Source organism: Papio anubis, chromosome 2, assembly GCF_008728515.1.
Source record: "Papio anubis isolate 15944 chromosome 2, Panubis1.0, whole genome shotgun sequence".
In the NCBI taxonomy this organism is placed as follows: Eukaryota; Metazoa; Chordata; class Mammalia; order Primates; family Cercopithecidae; genus Papio; species Papio anubis.
In genome coordinates, this window is record NC_044977.1 from 54,161,958 (window position 1) to 54,180,800 (window position 18,843).

The 18,843-nt window shown below is 41.7% G+C and overlaps 1 protein-coding gene across 9 annotated transcripts in view; it reads left to right on the forward strand.

Annotated features, from left to right (window-relative positions):
* The window catches only part of ATP2B2 (ATPase plasma membrane Ca2+ transporting 2), a 381,370-nt gene that overhangs the window by 146,405 nt on the left and 216,122 nt on the right, over positions 1-18,843 (forward strand). The gene's annotated exons all lie outside the window — the stretch shown is intronic.

Sequence of the window (18,843 nt, forward strand, 5' to 3'; positions counted from 1 at the left end):
TCCGGTGGCATTTTGCAGTTTCTAAACCATTTCCATTATGTTACCTCATTTAACCCTCATCATCTGAGGGTGTGACTTTAATATATTCCCATTGCACAGATGGGCAACAGGAGGCTGGAGGCCATAGAGGACAGAGCAGTTGGGTGCCCTTAGGGAGCAATTCAATCTCTGCCTCCTTGCCTTGGAAATGGAGATATTAGCTCCCACTTCATAGAACTATTATGGAGAGTAAATGAGACAGCAGATAGAAAGTCCTTTGAAAAATGACAGCTGCCTAAAATGAGTGTTTCTGCCCTGAGCTGTCTGTGGCCTCAGCAGTTGCGCTTCCTGGATGTTCTCCAGTTCACCTGCTTCTCACATGCCCACAGACACCCATTTGGAGATTTCCTGACCCATTTTGGAGAACAGGGAGCACTTCTTGGTTGGAACCCCAGCTCTGCCTCAGGGCAGCACTGTGGCCTCAGGCAACCTCTAGCCTCAGTTTCTTCATTTGTAAGAGGAGATAAAAACAGGTTTTCCTGAGGATGGAAAGAAGCAAACCACATAAAAGCAGTGCTCGGAGGAGCCAACCCAGCACACAGCCATTGCTCACAAATGGGAGGTTCTGGATTGCCTTTCTGATGTCAAGTATGTGAGGAGACTTTGAACCTGTTTGTGTGAGAGAGAGCTAGGGAGGGCAGTACCCACAGGATGGGATTTTTCCCCTACCCCGGGAGCCAGGCCAGCACTCACTTTGGGCGGAAGGCAGGACGCTGCCACCTTCTCTAAGGTTAGCTTCCAGCCACGTTGCAGCAAGGGGGTTCGGCTGATGAAAGCTGTTCCCTCTGCGCCCCACTCACCTTGCAGGAGAAGGGCCCCCTCTTTCCCTTTTCTTTACAGAGTAGCTCCACAGGGGCAAATCTGTCAAATGCCATGGTGATGCCTAAGTGGATTCCCGCCCACGCCCCTCGCCAGTGCTATGAGTCACCAACAGGCACCAAGGCGGCGACCGTGGGAAGGGTGTTCCCTCTCCGGCTGCAGAAATGCTGCTGCAGGCGAGCTCTAGAAAGCCAAAACTGGTCCCCAGGATAGGCACAGCGAGGTTCCTTATGCAACTTTTGACATTGTTCAAAATCAGTGTTACGGAAAGCCCAAACCCAGCCCCATAATAGGCATGGCTACTTTCCTTATGCAAGCTTGGCATTGTTCAAAAGCAGTGTTAATGTTCACAACTTCCATTTGCTGAGGGCCCTAGAGAGCTGGCCCAGGCTAGACTTCATGCCCGGCTTCCCACAGCCCAGGAAGAAGCTAGAGTCCCCTTTTCACAGATGTGGAAACTGAGACATGCTTGGGGTCACATGGCCAGCACATTCCCAGATGTGACTCCCCTTTACTGGCAGACCAAGGTAGCTTTTGGAATTGGAGACAGAGCAAAACAGGTAAATATTGGTACGTTGTGTTCTTGTTTGAATGAAACATAATTGTGAGCAATTGTGTACAGCTGCCGAGCTGAAGATTTGAACTCTGATTTCTTAAAAGGAAAGAAAAATCTATCTCTAAATCTGAGTTAGCCTAGAATACAAATATGTTTTATAGCAAAATATTGCTTTATACAAAACTTTGAATTGCCAAAGCAGGGCTGTGGAATATGTGTGTGTGTTAGTGAGGTATTACAGAGGAAGAAACTGTATTAAGGATTGTATTTTGCAAGTAGCAGTGACGGTGATCACAGATCCCCATTTGAGATGTTGAGCTTGGCCCCTTTGGCCCCATCTGTGCCTGTGGTGGGCTTGATAATCAGCACGTCCATTCACCACTGCCTTGCCAGGTCCTAAAGCCATGCTACCTGCCTTACTGCAGGCTTGTCTCTCATCTTTCCCCCACTGAATTCACTAATCATTCCTCCATCAAGTACTCTAACTGTCCCATGAGCTCATTAAGAATAGGAGCTGAGTTCCAGGAGGCTATGTGTTGGGAGAAGCGGGCAGTAGAAAATACATGTAGTTATTTGAGTGACTTGGTATGCCTGCTGTCTCTGGCTGGAGTCCCCTTCATAAAACATTCGCTCAGGCCAGAAAGAGACACAAATAAGAGTAGAGGGAGCAGAAGGTCTCCACACACATTCCCACCTGCCTCAGTGCTGTCTGAGCCTCAAACTTGCCTGACCCAAGTCAGGTAAAACCAGACTGTACCATTCAGCCACAGGAACAGCAGGCCAGGCCGTATCCTGCCAGCAACCTGCCTGATCGGAGGGTGTACTTTGCAGCCAGGGCTTGGTGACTGTGCATAACAGCTTCCGTCTCTCCCAGAACAACTGTGAATGTTTCCCCTTTGCTTTCACCATGACCTCACCCGGCATGGATTTCCTACTATTTAAAACTCTTCTGCAACTCGTTCCATAGACCGGGCTGACATTGATCCTTCCTATAATCAGAGGAGTGTGTGAAGCTGGTGCCCAGGCAGCCTGGGACCCTGGAGGGATACATTAAGACTTGACAGGGTTCCCACGAAATGGATTTCTGTGCATCAGAACCCGTACTCCTGTTGACTTTCATTGGAGCATTGAGAATGTGTCCTGCTGGAAGGGAGAAGTGTTTGATGCAGCTGTACTTCAGAGGGCACTAGACCTTTTTTAAAAAGTATCACGTAGACAAAAAATGTGCTTTCTGGGGTGAAAAAAAAACTGGTCTGTAATATTAGGATCAAGTTTATTTCTAGCTAAACAAAAAAGGGAAAAATCAAAATTTATTATATAGTTAAATTCATCTTGAGGAGACTAAAGAAAAGGAAACCAATAATATTCCATGGCCAGGTAAAATGCTCTCTCTACATTCCAATACGGTCCTGATCTTCAGGAAAGTGTTCTGTTGCATTATTGCTATTTAATTCAGTCCTAGGTTTCAGAAAAAAAGTTAATATGTCTTATCAGCCTCTGTAGTAAACATTTATTGCTTTTATATTGGTCTCAGATCTTCACTTGCTTTTTCTATTGAAACTTCAGAGGCTCTATTCTCTGTAGCTAGCCAGCCGCAAGAGACTCCCTTGGGCTAAGTTCCCAAGACCTGTCATGTGATACAAGTCATTGTCGTTATTGCTTCCTTGGGCTGTTAGCAGAATGTGATCCCATAGCAGGATATTAGAAATATATAGGATTTGGAGTCAGACCATTTTCTTGCTATGTGGCCTTAGGCAGTTGACTTAATCTCTCTGAGCCATGTGGCTTCCTCCCCTGAGTTCTAGCATCACTAGATAAGGTCAGATGGCCCTCCTCAGTGGGCCCCTCAGTGGGCCCCTTCCCTGTGCTGGCCATTGTTTACCACCCTGTGCTGTCCCGTTCACTTTTCTATCTTCCCTGGGCTCTGAAAACTCCCTGCAGGCAGAGTCTTTGCCATCTCTGTCCCAGCACAGGGCCTGGCAAGGACCACAGGGCAGGAGTTTGAGATGGTTGAGAAAAAGAAGGAAAGGAAAAAAGGAAGTGAGAGAGAGAAAAAGAGGTACAGAAGGAGAGAGAAAGGAATAAAAAGTATGGAAAATGCAAACTTTAAACTTCTCTGCAACTCAGATATATTTTGCCACTGGCTGGCCTAAGTGATAGGACATGCTAAAAATTATAGTATTGCTGCTGCCTCTCACTTTCCAATGTTCAGCACCGGCGTCCCCATCATCTTACAGATAACACATATTGAGCACTTATTTATATGCATGAGCTTGTTTGCTCTCCCAGGAGCCTGTGTGGTAGGCACATTTTCTCTCTTTTTCTCAGCCATCTCAAACCCGTGCCCTGTGCTCCTTGCCAGGCCCTGTGCTGGGACAGAGATGACAAAGACTCTGCCTGCAGGGAGCTCTCAGAGTCCAGGGAAGATAGAAAAGTGAACAGCACAGCACAGGGTGGTGAACAAAGGCCAGCACAGGGAAGTGGCCCACTGAGGAGGGGCGTCTGACCTTACCTAGTGATGCTAGAACTCAGGGGAGGAAGCCACATGGCTCAGGCACACCCATTTGATAGACAACAAATCACGATTCATAGGAGAGGTTGAATCACTCACCCATGTCACACAGCTGGCACATGGTTTTAACCTGATCCCCACAATCCCAGAGCCAGTGCATTTAGTCAGTGTACCCTCAACACTTAGTTTTTGGCTTGACAAGTAATCGATTTCAATAAAAAGTCTTTGAAGAAATGAATGGACCTGGTCATTTATCTCATTAGATGCTCAGTCTCACTCTTAGTTCCATCTTCCTGGCATATGTGATAACTGAAACAAAACCTCTGAGGTTAAACAAGCCTGGGTTCAGATATGAGCTTTCTGCGTTACCCTGGACAAGTCATTTTCTCTTCTCTAAGCATTGGCTTTCTTCCCACTAAAATGGGAATAATATTGGTGCCTTCCTCCCTCAGACTGGGTTCTGCCGGAAGCAGATCATAAGATGAGAATTCAACTGCAAGTAATTTATTTGTGAGGCATAGGAATGCTGGTAGGGGAGTAGGGAAGTAAGACAGGAAAGGGAATGAGGTGTTATCAAGCAAGTTAATTATTACTATGGGCACCTGGATCTGGGAGCCAGTGTAGAACCCACAGCTCATGGTTTTCCCAGCTGAGAGGGAAGGGAGCTGGGGTATCTATACACTGCCTGTATACCAACTCCCAACACCCATCAATCATTGGCAGAGAGCTGCTGGGGTTGGTGAGTTGCATGTGCTCACTGCAAAGAACATGCTCAAGCAGATGCTGTGTGTAATATCAAAGCAGCTTGCCCCACAGTGGTTAGATCTGTGGGATTATGGACAAGGAAATAACAGCATCTCTGCACCAGCTCTTAGTGTTGCTATGATGATTAAGTGGGTTCATTTCTATAAAGCTTGGAGAATAGTCCTTGGCACAGATTAAGCCCCTTATGAGTGGCAACTTGCAGGGGTCTTTTCCTAGCACTCTCTGTGAGATACAAACAGATGCCTTTGGGCTCTGCTCCTTAGAACCTCATCACCAGTCTACAAACAGTGATGTGGTCCTGCTGAGTGTCAGGTGATGGGCACAGCCATGAGCTTGACCAGCTCTCCAATGTTTGTGACCCCTTCAGGTAGACAGAAGATGAATGAGAAATGACAGAGGCAGTGCCCAGACTCCTTGTCCAGTGCTCCTCCCAAATGCCATGGAAATGGGTGTCATGCATGTGGAGGGTGTTGGGAAAATAGTCCAACTGGGATGCCCAGTGAGTATTTTTGTAGCGTAGGAAACATGTTCAGCAAATGTCTAAACTGAGAAATTTCCTGGGGAGATTCCCTTCCACTTTGGCATAAGATGATTTTGCCTTAGAAGAGACTTCAGTTTCCCTAGACAGGGACTTGGAAAGTCCCGAGGACTAATATTCAGAACTTTCATGGAACAGATGCATGAGAACAAGGATCTGTCTTCCCTGCCACGGACCAGCTGTGTGGCTTTAGGAACTCTCCCTCTCTGGGCCTGTTTTCTCATCTGTGAAGTGGGTACAGTGAGTGGAATGATGGGCATAAGAGTGCTTTGGGAAATGTAATCCACCTATGTCTTCTGGGGCAGGAGATATGACCATTGTCGTTACTGTTGTTGCTGTTGTTAGGAAAGGTGTGACCATGGGCCAGTCACTTCTTCTCTCTAAGAATCCTTTCTCCCTGTTGCCTGTGGTCAAATCCTAAAGGGCCAGGAATGTGAAGACAGCCCTGTGTGTCTTTGTACCACAGAATATGACTTTACCAGGCCTGAAAGGACTCATGTTCCAACCCCTTGTAGCAGGGAAACTGAGGCAGGCCTAAAGAGGAGAGAGGACTTGCCTGAGGCCACACGGCCTCAGTGGCAGTCAGTTCTGGGCCCAGCCAGAGCTGCTGAGTTCCAGCCCACTGCTATTTCCTACATCTACTGTGAGCTGTACCCGCCTACCCCTCTGCCCCCGCCCTTGACCCGAGCTGCTCTCCTCTCCCCAGACCAATACAATTGACCCGCCCCAGCCAGGAAAGTCTGGGAGGGCACAGGGGCCTCTCACTGCTCAGTTCCCGGCTGCTGGAGTGTTCGTCTCTGCAGCAAGTCAACATTTTTGCCTCTGAGTTGGTGTGTGGCAGATGGCACAGCAGAACTGAGCCTTGGGGTCTATTTTTGACTCAGAGAGGACATTGCGCAAATGCTCAATGCTCACTGATGGCAGCGGAGGGTCTGGAGGATGGGACAGCATTAATCTATTGGCTTTGGAAGACCCACCACCTGGGCTCAAATCCTGGCTTTGTCACCATTAGCTGTGTGCTCTCAGATACGAGGTCTTCCTCTAAGAGCCTCAGTCTCCCCATTGTAAAGCAGCAAGATCAATAGGTTGTACTTCGTCAATTTGATAGGTTGGTGGCCTCTCAGAGGAAGATGAATACATGGTGGTGGGACTTTGGGGGCTAATTTACAGCTCTGAGAAGAGGAGGCCATAGGAAGGTAGGGACCTCAGAAGGAAGGAGTTCCTGGCAGGCCCAAGTCAGGGTCTGGAATGGAGCTGTCCAATGTGCAGCCCCTTCACACCCCATTTAGGGGCTGAGTGGCCCCCACGGGGTGGAGAGGCTGGCAGCTGGGGTGGGACCAGGCAAAGCCCTGGGAATGGGCCCCTTTGTTCTGAGTAGATAACACTGGACAGAGGGGCTAGTTGGGGTGGGCCCAAGGGAAGGAGGCGTCCGGCTAAAGTGGGTGAGGGGGACACACAGGCATCATTTGTAGGGGAGGCTGAAGGTGGGAAGGAAGTGGATATGGGGAGAGGGTTCTCAGCCTGCTACCTCCCTGTCTTGCCTCCTGCTGGAGTCAGGCAGATGGAGTCTTATTGGGCAGAATCCCAGCTCCAGGGGGCAGTTGGGGAGGCTGAGAGATGGGTGTGGAAGAGAGGCTGGCTCACAGAGAGCCTGCTGCATGCACAACTGGCCTCCGGCACGCATGTCCCTGTGTGTGTACTAACATGTTTTCTTCCATGCACATTTACTATAGAAAATGGGGAAAATGAAGACATTTTGTTTAAGAATCAAACATCTTAACCCCACCAACATTGACATTTGGGGAATACTATATCTTTCTCCTTATATCTTTTTTCCATACCATAACCATAGTAAGTTTCTTGTTGGAGTCATGTAAATGACCCTATATCATTTCAGTTCTCTACTCTGCGTTTTTTTATTTGAGGTTATTGAGATATTTTCCTGGGTCATAAAAATTATTTGAAAACATGCTTTTTGATAGATGCCTAATATTCTATCCTATGACTCCTCAGTAATTTACTTAACTAATCCCCTAGGACTGGACATTTAGATTGTGTCCAAATTGTTGCCATGATTTTAAAAAACCACTACTAACAATAAGAAAACACCATGATGAACATCTTTATGATCAAATTATGTCTGCATTCCCAATTATTGCATATTCCAATTTTGCAAATTTCTGTCCAATCCCAGAGGAAACAGACCACTTCTTTGTTTTTTTCAAAATGTTTGGGGTTTTTTATTTTGTTTTGTTTTGTTTTTATTTTTTATTTATTTATTTATTTTTGAGGCAGATTCTTGCTCTGTCAGCCAGGCTGGAGTGCAATGGCACGATCTCGGCTCACTGTAACCTCCATCTCCTGGGTTCAAGTGATTCTCTCACTACAGCCCCCCAAGTAACTGGGATTACAGGCACCCACCATCATGCCTGGCTAATTTTTGTATTTTTGTAAAGATAGAGTTTCACCATGTTGGCCAGGCTAGTCTTGAACTCCTGACCTCAGGTGATCCACCTGCCTTGGCCTCCCAAAGTGCTGGGATTACAGGCATGAGCCACCGCACCCGGCCTAAAAATGGTTTTCTTTCATGTGTATATATGCTTACAACACATATTATTTAGTTTCATTTTTGTGTTAGTCCTTTAAAATGGCATCATACAGTATGTAATCTTCTGAGACTTGCTTCTTTCACACTTTCTTCTATTGGGAAACGTTTCTCAGACTCATCCCTGTGGTTCCAGCAGATGTAGTTTATGCATTTTCGTAGCTGTGCAATATTCCGTGGCATGACGATACTACAGTTTATTGATTCATTCTCTGGCTGGTGGGCATATGGTTGTTTCCAGGGTTTGGTTCTTTCAAACAATGTTGCTGGGGACATTCTCAGCCATGGTGCCATTTTCCTAGTAAAGGAACACAGGAGGAAAAACAAATTCTGGAAGAGGTGGGTAGAAACAAGAGTTGAGCACATACAGCTTGAAGTGAGGTGTCTGCAGGACATGAGCTGATTTTATTTTGGAGGAAGACTGTCAGGAGCATCATCTGTGGGCTTGGCTGAGCTGCAGAGCACTTAGCTTAGGCTTAGCTGCCAAGGTCAGTGATCTGGGGCTCTTGAGCACAGGTGGAGCCCTCCTCTGTGCACCCCTTCAAGGAGGCAGAAGCATCGTTTGTGAAGGGAGCCTGATCCACACACCTGTTCATCTTGGTGCCATTAAAATCTGAGCCTCCCAAAGTGTGGAGTGTCTACTTTCAAGGTACCTAAGAGAATACTAGATGTTATTAAATAAGAGCTCATCACCTGATGGGAAAACTAGTCCATTTCCTGTTCTCTTTCCATCTTCCAGGTCCATCAAGGCAAAAGGTTCTGCTGGAAGTAGTCTATTTTTAATGACTTCCCCCACAAATATTTGCTAAACTCTGTTTGATGAGAGACCAGACTTTGGGACCAAGCCCCTAGGCAGGCAATAGGATCTATCAGACATAAGGATATGCTGTTGTTTTCTTTGCAATTCTTTGTTGTACTCATCTCCTATTTGTGGTGAGTGGCCCTGGTTTTGCACTGATGGTAATGATACAATTTTCCCTTTAAGAAAATTGTTTAACCTTAAATCAAGCAGATTAGGGAACACTCATGAGCTCAATGATAGGAGAGATAGTGATCATGATGGCAGTCATATTTGATTGACTGAGGTTTGAGAAATGCTGACCTAAATCAGCCATTCTCAAACTTTTTGTCTGAAGACTCATTATGTTCTTAAAAAGTATGAAGAACAGGGTCAGATGCGGTGGCTTACACCTATAATCCCAGCACTTCGGGAGGCCGAGGCAAGCAGATCACCTGAGGTCAGAAGTTGGAGACCAGCCTGGTCAACGTGGTGAAACCCCATCTCTACTAAAAATACAAAAATTAGCTGGGCATGATGGCATGTGCCTGTAGTCCCAGGTGCCCAGGAGGCTGAGGCAGGAGAATTTCTCGAACCCGGGAAGTGGAGGTTGCAGTGAGCTGAGATCGTGCCATTGCACTCCAGCCTGGGTGACGGAGTGAGACTCTGTCTCAAAAAAAAAAAAAAAAATTATGAAGAACCCTCAAAGAGTGTTGATTGTGTGTAGGTTATGTCTCTCCAAATTTACAGTACTAGAAATTAAAACTGATTTTAATAATATTTCTTAATTCATTTAAAAATAGCAATAGTAAATCTATTATGGTAACATAAGTAACATAGTTTATGAAAAAATAACTCTATTTTCCAAAACAAAAACAATTAGAAGATTAAAGTTGTTTCATATTTTTACGAATCTCTTTAATGACTTACTTGAAGATTGTTGGATTCTTATCCACATCTGCATTCAACCTATTATGATATGATTGATGTTTTAATTGATGTATATGAAGAAAATCCAGCCTTACATAGATATATTTTTGGAAAAACGAGGAGTATTTTAATAGTCTTTTCAGATAATTGTAGATACTTTTCTTTAACACCACACTCTCAAACTCAACAAGCTCAGTGTATTCAAGCTCAGACTGCCATAACAAAGTACCACAGACTGGGTGGCTTAAACAATAGTAATTTATTTTCTCACAATTCTGTAGGTTGGAAGTCCAAGTTCAGGTTCAAAAGCAGTCTGCTATTAAGCACATTGATCAAGTTTTTAAAATTTTATGTTCTGACTTCAGCCAGGGGCCTGCCAGGAATCAGTAGCAGACCAGAAGGGACAGAGGAAGGAATCATTGAACTGAAATATAGAACAATAGAAATTACCTACCTAATCAAAATAACAAAGAGAAAGTAGGCTGGAAAACAAAATGAACAGAGCCTTGCAGACCTGTGGGACTATAACAAAAGATTTAACACTTGTGTCATTGGACTACTGGAAGGAGGTGAGAAAAAGAGGGTGGGGCTAAAAAAGTACCTGAAGAGATAATGGCAGAAAACATCCCAAATTTGGCAAAAACACACAAACCAACCCTACAGATTCAGGAAGCTGAGCAAATTCCAAAGAGGATAAACCCAAGAAAATCCACATCGACCCAAAAAATAAATTTCTAAAAACTAAAAACAAAACAAAAATCTTGAAAGCAGTGAGAAAGAAATAACATCTCACCAATGGGGGGTAAAAATTTTGAATGACAGCAGATTTCTCTTCAGAAATCATTACAGTCAGGAGGAAGTGGCACCTTTCTGAAATGCTGAAAGAATAGAACTGTCAACCCAGAGTCCTATATCCAGCAAAAGTATTTTTCAAAAATGAAGGAGAAATCAAGACATTCTCAGATGAAGGAAAATTAAGAGAATTTTTTGCCAGAAGACCTACCCTAAAAGAATGCCTATAGTTCTCCAAAGAGAAAGGAGACAGTTTTTTTAAAAAGAATTCCTGGGACATCAGGAAGGAAGAAAGAATATGGTAAGCAAAAATATGGGTAAATGCAATACACTTTCCTTCTCTTCTTGAGTTTTCTAAATTATGTTTGACAACTGAAGCAAAAATTGTAACACTGTCTGATATGGTTAGAAAGAACAAACAGAAAACAATATAAAATGGCAGACTTAAACCTTAATATATCAATTATTATATTAAATATCAATGACCCAAATACACCAATTCAAAGACAAAGATTGGCAGAGTGAATTGAAAAACATGACTGACTACATGCTAGCTACAAGAGACTCACTTCAAATATAATAATATAAGCAAGCTAAAAGTAAAAGGATAGAAAAAAATCACATGCAAACGTTAATCAAAAGAAAGTGGGAGTGGCTATATTAATATCAGATAAAGTCAGCTTCAGAGCAAAGTAAATTACTAGACATAGAGAAGGATATTATAACATAATGATAAAAGGGTCAATCAGGAAGACATAGCAATCCTAAATATGTGTGCACTAAACAATAGACCTGTAAATATGTGAGGCAAAAACTGATAGGATTGACCACAATTACAATTGGAGACTTCAACACTCATCTGCCAATAATTGATACAGCAACTAGGCAGGATATCAGCAGGAATACAGAAGAACTTAACAACACCATGAGTCAACAAAATCTAATCAACGTTTATAGAATGCTCCCCATAACAGCAGCAGAATACACACTGTTTTCAAGCACCCACAGAACATATGCTAAGTTAGACCATATCCTGGATCATAAAACAAACATTAGCAGAATTAGAGTAATTGAAATCATGGAGAGTATTTTTTCTGGCCACAGTGGAATCAAACCAGAAGTCAATAACAGAAAGATATTAGGAAAATATTCAATCACCTAGAAACTAAATGATGCATATCTAAATAATCTATGGCCAAAGAGAAAGTCTAAATGTAAATTTTAAAACTACATTAAATTTAATGACAATTAAAATACAACCTATCAAGATTTGTGGAACCAGCTTAAGCATTGCTGGGAGGGAAATTTATAGTGTTATGCATAACTAGCAAATAAAGAATTCTGAAATCAACAATCTAACCTCCTAGTTTGAAAACCAAGAAAAGGAAGAGCAAAACAAACCCAAACCAAACAGAAGAAAGGAAATAATAAAGTTAAGAATAGAAATCAATAAAGTTAAAAACCAAAAAATGACAGAGAAAACCAGTGAAACACAGAGAGAGTTCTTTGAAAAGATTAATAACATCAAAAAATTCTAGCAAAGCTAACCAAAAAGAGAGAACAAGGAAAGAGAAGACACACATGAACAAAATTGAGAATGAAACAGAGAATAACACTACAGACCCCACAGACATCAATACAATAAGGAATACTGTGAACAACTCTGCACATATAAATTTAACAACCTAGTGGAAATGGACCAATTCCTCAAAAAACGTGAACTACCACAATTCACCCAATATGAAACAGATAATTTTAATATCCCTGTAATTACTAAGGCAATTGAACTTGTAATTTTTAAATTTCCTAAAAAGAAACCCCCAGGACCAGGTAGTTTCTTTTTTTATATTATTATTATTTTTTTAAATTATATTTTAAGTTCTAGGGTACATGTGCAAAACGTGCAGGTTTGTTACATATGTATACATGTGCCATGTTGGTGTGCTGCACCCATTAACTCATCATTAACATTAGGTATTTCTCCCAATGCTATCCCTCTCCCCTTCCCCCACCCCATGACAGGCCCTGGTATGGGATATTCCCCACCCTGTGTCCAAGTGTTCTCATTGTTCAGTTCCCACCTATGAGTGAGAACATGCAGTGTTTGGTTTTCTGTCCTTGCAACAGTTTGCTCAGAATGATGGTTTCCAGCTGCATCCATGTCCCTACAAAGGACATGAACTCATCCTTTTTTATGGCTGCATAGTATTCTATGGTGTATATGTGCCACATTTTCTTAATCCAGTCTATCATGGATGGACATTTGGGTTGGTTCGAAGTCTTTGCTATTGTGAATAGTGCCACAATAAACATATGTGTGCATGTGTCTTTATAGTAGCATGATTTATAATCCTTTGGGTATATACCCAGTAATGGGATATCTGGGTCAAATGGTATTTCTAGTTCTAGATCCTTGAGGAATCACCACACTGTCTTCCACAATGGTTGAACTAGTTTACAGTGCCACTAACAGTGTAAAAGTGTTTCTATTTCTCCACCTCCTCTCCAGCACCTGTTTTTTCCTGATTTTTTAATGATCGCCATTCTAACTGGTATGAGATGGTATCTCATTGTGGTTTTGATTTGCATTTCTCTGATGGCCAGTGATGATGAGCATTTTTTCATGTGTCTGTTGGCTGCATAAGTGTCTTCTTTTGAGAAGTGTCTGTTCATATCCTTTGTCCACTTTTTGATGGGGTTGTTTGATTTTTTTCTTGTAAATTTGTTTAAGTTCTTTGTAGATTCTAGATATTAGCCCTTTGTCAGATGGGTAGATTGTAAAAATTTTCTTCCATTCTGTAAGTTCCCTGTTCACTCTGATGGTAGTTTCTTTTGCTGTGCAGACGCTCTTTAGTTTAATTAGATCCAATTTGTCTATTTTGGCTCTTGTTGCCATTGCTTTTGGTGTTTTAGTCATGAAGTCCTTGCCCATGCCTGTGTCCTGAATGGTATTGCCTAAGTTTTCTTCTAGGGTTTTTATGGGTTTTAGGTCTAACATTTAAGTCTTTAATCCAACTTGAATTAATTTTTGTATAAAGTGTAAGTAAAGGATCCAGTTTCAGCTTTCTACATATGGCTAGCCAGTTTTCCCAGTACCATTTATTAAATAGGGGATCCTTTCCCCATTTCTTGTTGTTGTCAGGTTTCTCAAAGATCAGATGGTTGTAGATGTGTGGTATTATTTCTGAGGGCTCTGTTCAGTTCCATTGATCTGTATCTCTGTTTTGGTATCAGCACCATGCTATTTTGGTTACGGTAGCCTTGTAGTATAGTTTGAAGTCAGGTAGCGTGATGCCTCCAGCTTTGTTCTTTTGGCTTAGGATTGTTTTGACAATGGGGGCTCTTTTTTGGTTCCATATGAACTTTAAGGTAGTTTTTTCCAATTCTGTGAGGAAAGTCATTGGTAGCTCGATGGGGATAGCATTGAATCTATAAATTACCTTGGGCAGTATGGCCATTTTCACAATATTGATTCCTCCTATCCATGAGCATAGAATGTTCTTCCATTTGTTTGTGTCCTCTTTTATTTCATTGAGCAGTGGTTTGTAGTTCTCCTTGAAGAGTTCCTTCACATCCCTTGAAAGTTGGATTTCTAGGTATTTTATTATCTTTGAAGCAATTGTGAATGGGAGTTCACTCATGATTTGGCTCTCTGTTTGTCTATTATTTGGTGTATAAGAATGCTTGTGATTTTTGCACATTGATTTTGTGTCCTGAGACTTTGCTGAAGTTGCTTATCAGCCTAAGGAGATTTTGGGCTGAGACAATGGGGTTTTCTCAATATACAATCATGTCATCTGCAAACAGGGACAATTTGACTTCCTCTTTTCCTAGTTGAATACCTTTTATTTCTTTCTCCTGCCTGATTGCCAGAACTTCCAACACTATGTTGAATAGAAGTGGTGAGAGAGGGCATCCCTGTCTTGTGCCAGTTTTCAAAGGGAATGCTTCCAGTTTTTGCCCATTCAGTATGATATTGGCTGTGGGTTTGGCATAAATAGCTCTTATTATTTTGAGATACATTCCATCAATACCTAGTTTATTGAGGGTTTTTAGCATGAAGGGCTGTTGAATTTTGTCGAAGGCCTTTGCTGTGTCTATTGAGATATCAAGTGGGTTTTGTCTTTGGTTCTGTTAATATGATGGATTACGTTTATTGATTTGCGTATGTTGAATCAGCCTTGCATCCCAGGGATGAAGCCCACTTGATCATAGTGGATAAGCTTTTTCATGTGCTGCTGAATTCTGTTTGCCAGTATTTTATTGAGGATTGTTGCCAATATCCCTGTTCATCAGGGATATTGGTCTAAAATTCTCTTTTTTTGTTGTGTCTCTGCCAGGCTTTGATTTCAGGATGATGCTGGCCTCATAAAATGAGTTACGGAGGATTCCCTCTTTTTCTATTGATTGGAATAGTTTCAGAAGGAATGGTACTAGCTCCTCTTTGTACCTCTGGTAGAATTCGGCTATGAATCTGTCAGGACCAGGTAGTTTCACTGCAGAATTTTACCAAGTGTTTAAAAAATTAACACCAATTCTATACAATGTCTTCCAGTAAATAGAAGAGGAAGAAACAATTCCAATATATTTTATGAAGCCACTATTATCATAATAGCAAAGCCAGACAAAGACAATACAAACAAATACAAAACTACAGACTAACATCCATCATGTGTATACATGTGAAAATCGTTAACAAAACATTAACAAACAGAATTCAACAGTGTGTAAAAAGAATTACGCATCATGACCAAGTGGAGTTTATTCTAGGGATGCAGGGTTGGCTTAACATTTAAATACCAATTAATATAATCCACCATATTAATGGATTAAAGAAGAAAATCACATGATGGTATCCATCAATGTAGGAAAAGCAAATTCAACACCCATTCGTGATAAAACACAGAAAAAGTAGGAATAGAGAGAAGCTTCTTCACCTTGATAAAGAGCATTTTTAAGAACTATCTTATACTTATACTTACTGAATGTTTTCCCCCGAGATTGGGAACAAGGCAAGGATGTCAGGTCTCATCATTATATTCAATATAGTGCTGAAAGCTATAGCTAGTGCAATAAGACAAGAAAAGACATACAAATTCAAAGGAAGAAATAAAACTCTTTTGCAATGACTTGATTGTCTACATAAAAATCCCAAGGAATCTAAAAACACAAACACCCTAGAAGTAATATGTGAGTTCAGGAAAGTTACAAGATACAAACTAAGCATACAAAAAATGTATTTTTATACACTAGCAATGGATATGTGGACACCAAAATTTTAAATACAATGCCATTTACAATCACTCAAAAAATGAAATAGGTATAAATTTAATAAATCTCTAGGATTTATATGATGAAAATTATTGAACACAAATGAAAGAAGTTTTAAAAGCCTAAATAAATGAAGATACTTGTGTTCGTGGATTGGAAGACTTAACATAGCAAAGATGTCTGTTCTCTGCAATTTCTATCAAAATCTCAGACAAATTGGTATAGATGTGGAAAAGATTCTAAAATTTGTAAGGAAAAGCAAAGAGTCTAGAATATCTAAAGCAATTTTGAAAAAGAATGAAGAATCAGTTTATGTGATTTCAAGATTCATTATATAGAAATCATGACAGTAGCATTGACAGAGATATGACAAATAGATCAATGGACTGAATAGATGACCCAGAAATAAACCCACACAAATATGCACAACCTATTTTTAACAAAGGCACAAGAGCAATTCAATGAAGTAAGATGATAACCTTTTCAACAAATAGTGCTAGAGCAATTGGACATCCATAGGCAAAAATAATGAAAATAATAATAATAACTTCAACCTAAGTCTCACACCACATATAAAAATTAACTCATAATGGACCATGGACTTCAATGTAAAATGTAAAACTATAACACTTGTAGACAAAAAGTAAGAGGCTGGGTGTGGTGGCTCATGCCTGTAATCCCAACACTTTGGGAGGCCAAAGTGGGAGGACTGCTTCAGCCCAGGAGTTCAAGACCAGCCTGGGCAACATAGTGAGACCTTGCCACTATTAAAAATAAATAAAATTAGCTGGGCATAGTTGTGCACACCTGTAGTCCCAGCTGTTCAGGAGGCTGAGGCAGGAGGCTTGCTTGAGCCTGGGAATTCAAGGCTGCAGTGAGCTATGATCATGCCACTGCACTCCAGCCTGTGTAACAGAATGAGACCCTTCCTCAAAAAGAAGAAGAAAGAAGAAAGAAGGAGAAGGAGGAGGAGGAGAAGGAGAAGAAGGAGAAGGAGGAGAAGGAGAAAGAGGAGGAGTAGGAGGAAGGAGGAAGGAGAGGAAGAAAGACAGGAAGAGGAAGAAGAAAGAAGAGAGAAGAAGAGAAAGAAGAAGAAAGAAGATGAAGAAGATGAGGAAGACAAAGATGAAGAAGAAGAAGAAGAAGAGGAGGAGGAGGAGAAGAAGAAGAGGAAGAAGAAGAAGAAGAAGAAGAAGAAGAAGAAGAAGAAGAAGAAGAAGAAGAAGGAGGAAGAGGAGGAGGAGGAGGAGGAGGAGGAGGAGGAGAGGAGGAGGAAGGGGAACTAGTGGTGGAAGAGGAGGAGGAGAGCAAATCCATAAAACAGGCAAAAAATATCCTGTGACAAGAATAAAAAGACAAAAAAATCCTGTGACAAGGATAAAAAGCTAAGCTATGCACTAGAAGAAAATATTTGCAAACCACAAAACCTGATGAGGTACTGATATCTGACTTATACAAAAAAGTCTCAAAACTCAGCAACTTAACAATCCAATTTAAAAATGGGCAAAAGACATCTCAACAAAGAGTATATATAGATGACAAATAAACACGTGAAAAGATGTGCAACGTCATTAGTCATTAGGGAAATGAAAAATAAAACCTTAATTAGATATTATTACACACCTATCATAACGGCTGAGATAGAAAATAGTGACAACACCAAATGTTGATGAAGATGCAGAGAAACTGGATCCACTTGTACATTGCTGGTGGAAGTGTAAAATGCTACAGTCATTTACCATACTGGAAAATGATTTGACACTTTCTTAAAAAAAAAAAAAGAAAGAAAGAAAGAAAGAAAAAGAAAAATCAACTGCCATACAACCCAACCCAACAATTGCACTCTTGGGCATTTGTTCCAACAAACGAAAATTTGTTCACACAACAAACCTTACATAAATGTTTATAATACCCCACAACTAGGAGTAACACAGATGTCCTTTCACTGATTGGTAGTTAAACAACTTGTAATGCATCCACGTATGGAATACTACCCAACAATAAAAAGGAGCGAACTCTTGTTACACACAACCACCTAGAGGAATCTCCAGGGAATTCTGCTGAGTGAAAAAAGCCAGTCCCAAAAGGTTATATACTGCATGACTCCATTTATACAACGTCATTGAAAGAACAATATTAGAGAGATGGAGAACAGGCTAGAGGTTGCCAGGGGTTAGGGATGAGGGGCATGACTATAACAGGGTAGCCCAAGGAAGCCTTGTAGGGATGGAACAGTTCTACATCTTGATTGTAGTGGTGGTGGTGACACAAAATTGCAGGTAACATTTCGTAGAGCTACACACACACATACACACACACACACACACACACGTCAAACTGCTGCATGTAAGCTCTGTAGATTGCATGATGTCACATGACTGGTTTTTATGGCGTGCTGCAGTAGTGCAAGTTAACCTTGGGGAAGTCCAGAGGGAGGTGCATGGGATCTCTCTGTACATTTCTTTGCAATTTCATTTGAATCGATAACTATTTAAAATAAAAAGTTACAAATAGGGCTGGGTGTGGTGGCTCATGCCTGTAATCCTATCAATTTGGGAGGCCTAGGCAGGTGGATCTCCTGAACTCAGGAGTTGGAGACCAGCCTGGGCAACACAGTGAAACCCCATCTCTACTAAAATACAAAAAATTTAGCCAGGCATGGCAGCATGTACCTGTAATCCTGGCTCCTTGGGAGGCTGAGGCAGGAGAATCGCTTGAGGTTTCAGTGAGCCGAGATCGCACCACTGCACTCCAGCCTGGGCAACAGAGTGAGACTCCATCTCAAAAAAAAAAATACAAATAAATGAATAAATGGATTGAGAGAGAGAGAGAAGGAAGCTGACAGGGAGCCATGTAGCACCCAGTGCCCTCTGCTGCTGCTGTTTATTGGGTATTTCTAAGACCCACGGTACTTATGCATATTATATTTTAGTTACCCCTCACAAAAATCCTGAAAAATAGGTATTATGATCTCTATCCTCCAGATGGGGAAAAGGAGGCTCAGGAAGTTTAAGTTACTTGCCCAAGAAAGTATCTCTGTCTGGGAGGCTCAGGAAGTTTAAGTCACTTGCCCAAGAAAGTATCTCTGTCTCTCCAGGACACACACCACTCTTTCACACTCCTTCTGCCCTCACAGGCCACACACAGGCCATCTGTAAAATGGGGACAACAGTGGCATCTTATGAAGATCCAGCAAAGATAATTCATGTAAAGTGCTTAGCAGAGTAGCTGGAACATA